Source organism: Bos indicus, chromosome 23, assembly GCF_029378745.1.
Source record: "Bos indicus isolate NIAB-ARS_2022 breed Sahiwal x Tharparkar chromosome 23, NIAB-ARS_B.indTharparkar_mat_pri_1.0, whole genome shotgun sequence".
Taxonomy (NCBI): domain Eukaryota; kingdom Metazoa; phylum Chordata; class Mammalia; order Artiodactyla; family Bovidae; genus Bos; species Bos indicus.
The window spans coordinates 15398249-15407178 of NC_091782.1; the positions used below are offsets into that span (position 1 = coordinate 15398249).

At 40.1% G+C, this 8930-nt stretch overlaps 1 non-coding gene and 1 pseudogene across 1 annotated transcript; one reads left to right on the forward strand and one right to left on the reverse strand.

Annotated features, from left to right (window-relative positions):
* Positions 1 to 2183: 2183 nt before the first annotated feature.
* On the reverse strand, positions 2184 to 2291 carry LOC139179194 (U6 spliceosomal RNA). Its single transcript, XR_011563618.1, has one exon. It is a non-coding gene; the product is annotated as a U6 spliceosomal RNA (small nuclear RNA).
* A 1560-nt stretch (positions 2292 to 3851) lies between these two features.
* LOC109576940 (large ribosomal subunit protein eL42-like) lies at positions 3852 to 4146 on the forward strand (annotated as a pseudogene).
* The last annotated feature ends 4784 nt before the right edge of the window (positions 4147 to 8930 follow it).

Below are 8930 nucleotides of genomic sequence, written 5' to 3' on the forward strand. Positions count from 1 at the left end.
GCATAGCATAGTTGTTATGAAATTGTGTCCTGGAGCTAAACTACTTAAGTTTGAAATCTGGCTCCACATATACCAGTGGTGTGTCCTTGAGCAAGTTATCTAGCCCCCATGTGTGTTTCCTTATCCATAAAGTAGATAGAGTGGCCGTGAGGAGGTACTTGGCAGACCTTCTAGTTCAAGGAGCACAGTGGCTGAAGGTCCCCGCTGCTGCACTTCGGAATCCACTGTGGCGTTTGTGACCCAGCCACTTCTCCCATGGGCTTCTCCCCACCAATGATGGGGTATGGCAGGGATACCAAGCCGGGCTCATTTCTGGAAGATCCTAGATTCCATCAGCTAACATCAGCTTGAAGACAACCCTCTCCTGAGCTTTGGTGAACTTCATTAAGCCTGCTCTGCCATCCAAGAACATTCTACCAACCTTTCTTCTCCCTTTCACTCAGGGTTAAACTTGGGCTATGATCTAGTGACTCCCCCAGCCCTTACCAGCTCCCCTTCACTTCCTTTCTCAAAGGGATTTTACTTAATACAATCTTTGCACATTTATTCTGGTCTTGGTATCTGCTTCTCAGAGGACCTGGACTAACACAGTAGGGATAACACTAGTTCCTACCTCTCACTGAGTTGTTGAGAGGATAAAGGAGTTAATTCATTTACTGTGCTTACAATAGTATTTGACAAATGGTAATAATTCAATCCATTTAAGTTATTAAAGACCAGATCTTATATGACTACTATTATAGCAGACTAAATAATCCCCCAAGTCTTCCATTATTAAATACCATAAAATTATGTTGAAATACAGAAAATAATCTTCTACCTGCATAGTTGAACTTATAAAAAATAAAAAACCCCAGGGGCAAAATGGAGAGGGACCTAAACACCAGAGCAGTGGTCCTGAGTTCACAGTGTAGCTGTCACCAGAGAATTTCATGACAACTTTGAATGTAAAGCTGACAATTGTCAAAGAGCTTTAGAACAAAAGTGGGGACTAAAAGCCAAACTATCAGCAAAAAGAGATCAAGGAAGCTTGTCTATCTTCACTTATATCTGGATAAAGGGAAAAGATTCCTTAAGACACCTGCCCTCACTGAAGGCAGAGTTTGGCATTTATACCACTCTCGTGGCTGAGAACTCCCAAGCTGGTAATACCAGTGACAGAGTGAATACAAGTCCTCTTGCAGGGATAACTGGATTCTCAGGGTTCTTTTCGACATAGCCCTGAAGATGATTTCACAATCCAAAACTGCAGAACCAACAAGGAAATAACCCACCATGAGTGCTGGTGTGAGGAGCAGGATTAGATTCCCAACAATTTAAGGTAGTTATTTTTAATATTTTATTTAATCTCTGGCTGATATAATCTATCACATTAAAGAACAGAATTAAAAACAAAATATAACCAAAAATTGAGACTCTCAAAAAGAACCAAACAAAAGTTTTAAAGACTCTCCTATCTGAGTTTCTTTAGAAAGCAGAGCTGAAGGCAAGGATTAGGCTATTGATTCAGGAGATGAAGCCTGTTGAGGTAAAGGCAAGGAAGAAAGGGGAAGTGGGCCTAGGAAAGACACGGAGCAAGGTGATAGGGTATGTTACAGAGCGGCCACTATTTGATAAGCCATGGAGAAACAGCCAGTCACTCGGCAGGAATTTTGCCTAGCACCCAGGACGTCTCTGGAAACTTTTCAGAAAGAAACACTACCTCTATTTGGAAGGAGAATTTATCTCCCCCCAGCTCCCTCTTTTTTCCTGTTTCCTATTGCTCAAATCCACTCCATGGAGAGTTAACCCATAAGTGCAGTGTTGCTCATCCTTTGATGTCACTCCGTAAACTAGATCCTCTGTCCAGAAGTAGAGGAACAGCTTGGTGCAGACCCCCTAGCATGTAGAAGGTGAAGCATTGTGATCCCAGGCCTCCAGCCAACTTGGGGAGCTCAGCAGAGATAGCAGAGTACCCGCACACTTGTGTGAGTTACTAGGAGTTGGAAGAACTTTGAGGATAGAGAGGCAGTTTGACTCTGAGGAGGTGAACAAGCTTAGATTCTGATATGAAATTAAAAATAGAGTCATCAAAATTAAATACTTCCCAGCAGATAGCTTGAATAGTATATGGATACAGCCAGAGACTAACTTGTAGATTTGAAAAGATAATTTAATAAGTTATACCTCTATGCTATATATATATATATATAGAATGCTTCATAAATTTGTGTGTCATCCTTGTGCAGGGGACATGCTAATCCTCTCTGTATCATTCCAATTTTAGTCTATGTGCTGCCCTAAATAAGCATCTCTATGCTATATTCTGAATAAAGAAAAAAATGAGGCATGAAAGAGTGAAAAGATGAAATTTATATCCAATAGGAATTTCAGAAGGTGAGAGTAGACAGGAAGAGGTTACACTGATAAAGAACATGAATCCTTAGATTCAGTTTCTATGATATTTTTGATGTCCAAGGACAGCTTTTGTATGCAGAGAAGGTGATTTTCATTTATTTGGGACTGATTTTTTTTACAACTTTACCTACTGCAATTATAAATTTAAAAGCCTAGTTTTTCTTAAACTCCTAAATTCATAAGTTTTATGACACAATTTCATATCCAGTAAATTTTATATAAAATAGAGACAATTTCAGGGAAACTTTCACATAAATGGACTGATTACTTAAGGGAATCTGATTTTGAATAATATTATATAAACTTGAATAGGACAGACTAATTACCTTTAAATACTTCAAATAATATTTATATGTTTAATGTATTCAGTTTTCTTTAAGACTTGGAATGTCCAAACTCAACAAAACTTCTAACTCAATACGCTAATCCTTCCCACATTGTTAAACAACTCTCTAATGCAGGTTCTTTTAACTACTCTACCACTGTTTACAAACTAAGTCACTTACATCATTCAATTTCAAATTAAGTGTTTAATTTGGAATCACAGGCCAATTTGTCATACACTTTAATATGCAAATTCAATTATATTTTACAAGTATTTTAAATGCCAAACAGTGATTATCTTGATTGTAATACAAAATGATTAATGCCATGGGTTGGACATATTTCATATTTCTGGGGTTAAGAGATACAACCCACTGAGCTTTACTGTGACTTTAAAATTCCTGAGCCAATAACTCAGGATGTTGGGCTGCCCAGGTGGCTTAGTAGCAAAGAATATGATTGTCACCTGGGGCTAGTTGGAGTTGCTTATTGAACAGACACATTTATTTCAGGAATGCCAGACCTGCAGCTGCCTATGTCCAGTGTGGTCCTTCCTGTATCACACACTGACATACTGAGTCCAGTTTTAGTAATCTCGAAATCACAGGAGACTCCATGTCTATATCCTTCAGGCAAGGTTGATACCTCCTCTTCCGATTACACAACCACATAATACTCTTTGTAACCTCTTTCCCTTTTTCTTTTTTTTTAATTTTATTTTTTAACTTTACAATATTGTATGGGTTTTGCCATATATCAACATAAATCCACCACAGGTATACACGTGTTCCCCATCCTGAACCCTCCTCTCTCCTCCCTCCCTGTACCATCCCTCTGGGTTGTCCCAGTTTGATCATTTGACTTTTTTAACCTCCAACCAGATTGCAACTGATTTTGTTCACTCATCTCATTACTCTCAGGCTGAACTCTATTTTTCATTTTTTTCCTATGTCTTTGGGTCACAGGTTTTGGCAATCTATAGTCTTTGGCTTTATGATTACAACAGTTGTAAATGGCATAAATAAAAATAGATGCACACTGAGACACACTGAAGCACAGAATATAACAATAAAGACAGAGAGACTATCTTGAAACAACCAGAGTTTTGTGCCAATAGTACTTCTACAAACATGGTGAACATGCCTAAAACCTGCAGGACTTTCTGTAAGCAGTGTGGCAAGCACTAAGCCCTCAAAGTGGCACAATACAAGAAGGGCAGGCATTATGCATATGTCCAGGGAAAGTGGCATTATGAGAGGAAGCAGAGTGGCTATGGTGAGCAGACTAAGCCAATTTTCCAGGAAAAACTAAAATCACAAAGACTGTGCTGAAGTTGTAGATCAAAGGATTCTTGCTATTAAGAGATGTAAACATTTTGAACTGGGAGGATTTAAGAAGAGAAAAGGTCAAGTGATCCAGTTCTAAGCATCCTCCTTTGCTCTTATAAAGATAATACAGTCTTGAAGTAAAAAAAGGTAGAAAAATTACATCAAAGTGGAGTGATAGATAGCAGACTTCTAATTAACAACAGTTGAATAGTATCTTCGAAGCAAGAGAAAATAGCGAATCTGCACTTCTTTACTCAGTCAAGCTACCATTCAGGAATGGGAAAACAAAAGTCATTTTTAGAAAGGCGAAGTCTAAATTCATTAACAAACACTGAAAAAAAACTGCTGAAGTACATGGATCTTTCCGTATGAAAACCCTTGCTATTTGCTATCTGAAACTAAGGAATGAAAAAGATTTGCATAACATGGTGTACTTTTCAATCTCAATACCCCAAATCATCATCCAAATCTAGGAACCCAAAAATTCAGATGCTGAAAACAACTTACACTAAAGAAAGAAATTAATTCACAAAGAAAGAAGTGAGCCTCAAGAAGGAATGATGAGCTAGGAAAATGACAAAGTGTATGGGTAAATCTAAATGATCCTTGATTGTTTAAAATAATAAAAAAACAACCTGTTTCGGGGGAGTATAAAAACTACATAAATAAAGTATGCACTTGGAGAACGCAATGGCACCCCACTCCAGTACTCTTGCCTGGAAAATCCCATGGATGGAGGAGTCTGGTGGGCTGCAGTCCATGGGGTCGCTAAGGGTCAGACACGACTGAGCGACTTCACTTTCACTTTTCACTTTCATGCATTGGAGAAGGAAATGGCAACCCACTCCAGTGTTCTTCCCTGGAGAATCCCAGGGACGGGGGAGCCTGGTGGGCTACCATCTATGGGGTCGCAGAGTCGGACACGACTGAAGCGACTCAGCAGCAGCAGCAAAGTATGCACTGAACATGTAAAGTAGCATAGGTGATGTGAACGGACAAGTTAAAGGTTTGGTAAAAAGCAGTTGATGTTTAGGAATGTTGGTTGTAGTAGACACTGTTGTTGTCACTAACCCATATTCTCTCTGTCCACCTAAGTTCATTTATTGATGGGATAGACAGTTTAACAGGCTGCCAGGTGTTGCTCCAGCACATGTGTCTCCCTTCTATGCCTGATGTTTTTCTCCTGAATCATAGAACTTTCTCTGCCTTAAGCGGGTGTAATCTGGACATGCAGGGGAGTTAACACTTCCGGGAATGACTTTCAATCAATGGAGGAGTCAGTAGATTAATGTTCCAACCTTCTTATCTCCTCACAGGAAAACTCTGAACCAAGCTTCATGTGGTCGTTCAGAGGATTTGAGCCCCTGGCATCCACAATAAACTGCTCATGAGCGTTTCCTAGACCTGCTTTTCTCTTCCCCTGCCTCACTTCCCCCTTCCTTGTTAGCCCTTCCTGATGTCACCTCCCAAATGCCTGTATTCAAGGTCTGGTCCTAAGGGCAACTCTTGGGAGAATCCAACTTAACACACTGGTTAGTTTTAGCATTTAATTTATGTATGCTTGTGACAATTTTAAGAGTAAATCACTAAAATGGTACAGATAGAATGTGCAACTTCCAAACAAACATAGGTGAAAAGGAGAAATTTTTTTAAAGTCTTAACTCAATAAAGATAGGAAAGTGATGGAGGGGGAGAGAAACTTAAGAGAGTAAATATCACATTTCATAGAATGTAAGATGACATCACTTGTAAAATACACCTAAATTTTTGCATGCTAATAAAGAAGAAAAGAGATGCTAATTACAACTTCAATTATACAGGTATCATAATTTCAAAGATGTTTAAAAGTGGGGGAAAATGTGTGTCATAGACTTGATGAAATTTGATAGTGTGAAGTAAGATTTTAGAAATACAAGTAAATATTCAATAATTACAATATGAAGGGGCTAAAAAACTCAGCAGTGGCCACAGGACTGGAAAAGGTCAGTTTTCATTCCAATCCCAAAGAAAGGTAATGCCAAAGAATGCTCAAACTACTGCACAATCGCACTCATCTCACACGCTAGCAAAGTAATGCTCAAAATTCTCCAAGCCAGTCTTCAGCAATACCTGAACTGTGAACTTCTAAATGTTCAAGCTGGTTTTAGGAAAGGCAGAGGAACCAGAGATCAAATTGCCAACATCTGCTGGATCATCAAAAAAGCAAGAGAGTTCCAGAAAAACATCTATTTCTGCTTTACTGACTAGGCCAAAGCCTTTGACTGTGTGGATCAAAATACACTGTGGAAAATTCTGAAAGAGATGGGAATACCAGACCACCTGACCTGCCTCTTGAGAAATCTTTATGCAGGTCAGGAAGCAACAGTTAGAACTGGACATGGAACAACAGACTCATTCCAAATAAGAAAAGGAGTATGTCAAGGCTGTCTATTGTCCCTCTGCTTATTTAACTTACATGCAGAGTATGTCATGAGAAACGCTGGGCCAGAAGAAGCACAAGCTGGAATCAAGATTGCCGGGAGAAATATCAATAACCTCAGATATGCAGATGACACCACCCTTATGGCAGAAAGTGAAGAGGAACTCAAAAGCCTCTTGATGAAAGTGAAAGAGGAGAGTGAAAAAGTTGGCTTAAAGCTCAACATTCAGAAAACGAAGATCATGGCATCTAGTCCCATCACTTCATGGGAAATAGATGGGGAAACAGTGGAAACAGTGTCAGACTTTATTTTTGGGGGCTCCAAAATCACTGCAGATGGTGATTGCAGCCATAAAATTAAAAGACGCTTACTCCTTGGAAGGAAGGTTATGACCAACCTAGATAGCATATTAAAAAGCAGAGATATTACTTTGCCAACAGAGGTCTGTCTAGTCAAGGGTATGGTTTTTCCAGTGGTCATGTATGGATGTGAGATTTGGACTGTGAAGAAAGCTGAGTGCCGAAGAATTGATGCTTTTGAACTGTGGTGTTGGAGAAGACTCTTGCGAGTTCCTCAGACTGTAAGGAGATCCAACCAGTCTATCTTAAAGGAGAAAGGTGTTCATTGGAAGGACTGATGCTAAAGCTGAAACTCCAATACTTTGGCCACCTCATGTGAAGAGTTGACTCATTGGAAAAGACTCTGATGCTGGGAGGGATTGGGGGCAGGAGGAGAAGGGGACAACAGAGGATGAGATGGCTGGATGGCATCACTGACTCAATGCACATGAGTTTGGGTGAACTCTGGGAGTTGGTGATGGACAGGGAGGCCTGGCGTGCTGCGATTCATGGGGTCGCAAAGAGTCGGACACGACTGAGCGACTGAACTGAAAATCATTTAGAAGATCAAATTGTCTAATTAGGCTTGTATTTTTTTTGAAAACTAGCTGTACACTGTTCATAAGAGATATACTTCAAACATAAAATATGAGGTCACATGTAAAAGAACTGAAAAAGATAACACCAAGCAAACACTGACCAAAAAAAGCTGGTATAGCTAACTCAAAATGAAGACAGACTTCATCTCTGGAAATGCTTTTTGTTGTAAGGAGGGTCAGTTCATAATGACACATTTTCAATTCATAATGAAGAAATGGTATTTCTAAATAGTATACACCTCACCTCAAACATAGCCTCAAAATACATAACACAAAAAATTGAGAGACCTACTAGGAAAAATGTCAAATCACCAGAAGGGAAATTTGGGGTATTCTGGTGGTCCAGTGGCTAAGGCTGTGTTCCCAATGGAGGGGGCCCCAGTTGGATTCCTGATCAGAGAGCTAGATTCCACATTCATCCACTAAGACCCGGTACAGCCAAATAAATAAATGAATGAATAAATTAGAAGGAGATTTTTTATGTATCTTAATTTTGATGGAACAAATAAACAATAAGTATTTAGAAGCTATTAATGATATAATGGAGAAGGCAATGGCGACCCACTCCAGTACTCTTGCCTGGAAAATCCCATGGACGGATGAGCCTGGTAGGCTGCAGTCCACGGGGTAGCTGAGTTGGAGATGACTGAGCAAATTTGCTTTTACTTTTCATTTTCATGCACTGGAGAAGGGAATGGCAACCCACTCCAGTATTCTTGCCTGGAGAATCCCAAGGGCAGGGGAGCCTGGTGGGCTGCCATCTATGGGGTCGTGCAGCAATGATATAATAAATGTGATATAATGAAGTTGAGCACCGAAGAATTGATGTTTTGAACTGTAGTGTTTGAGAAGACTCTTAAGAGTCCCTTGAAACGCAAGGAGATCAAACCAGTCAATCCTAAAGGAAATCAGTCCTGAATGTTTATTGGAAGGACTGATGCTGAAGCTCCAATACTTTGGCCACCTGATGCGAAGTACTGACTCATTGGAAAAGACCATGATGCTGGGAAAGATTGAAGGCAGGAGGAGAAGGGGACAACAGAGGATGAGATGGTTGGATGACATCACCAACTCGATGGACATGAGTTTGAGGAAGCTCCGGGAATTGGTGATGGACAGAGAAGCCTGGCATGCTGCAGTCCATGGAGTCACAAAGAGTCACACACGACTGAGCCACTGAACTGAGCGAACTGAGCATATATTGAACTCTATACCTCAAATTTAAAAATATAAATTTACTCAAACATAAAGGGAACATTTATGAAAATTAGCTACATATTAGTCCACACATCAGTTCAGTTCAGTTCAGTCACTCAGTCGTGTCCAACTGTTTGCGACCCCATGAATCACAGCATGCCAGGCCTCCCTGTCCACCACCAATTCCTGGAGTTCACCCAAACTCATGTCCATTGAGTCGGTGATGCCATCCAGCCATCTCATCCTCTGTTGACTTCACATTCCAGGATGACTGGCTCTAGGTGAGTGATTACACCATCGTGATTATCTGGGTCATGAAGATCTTTT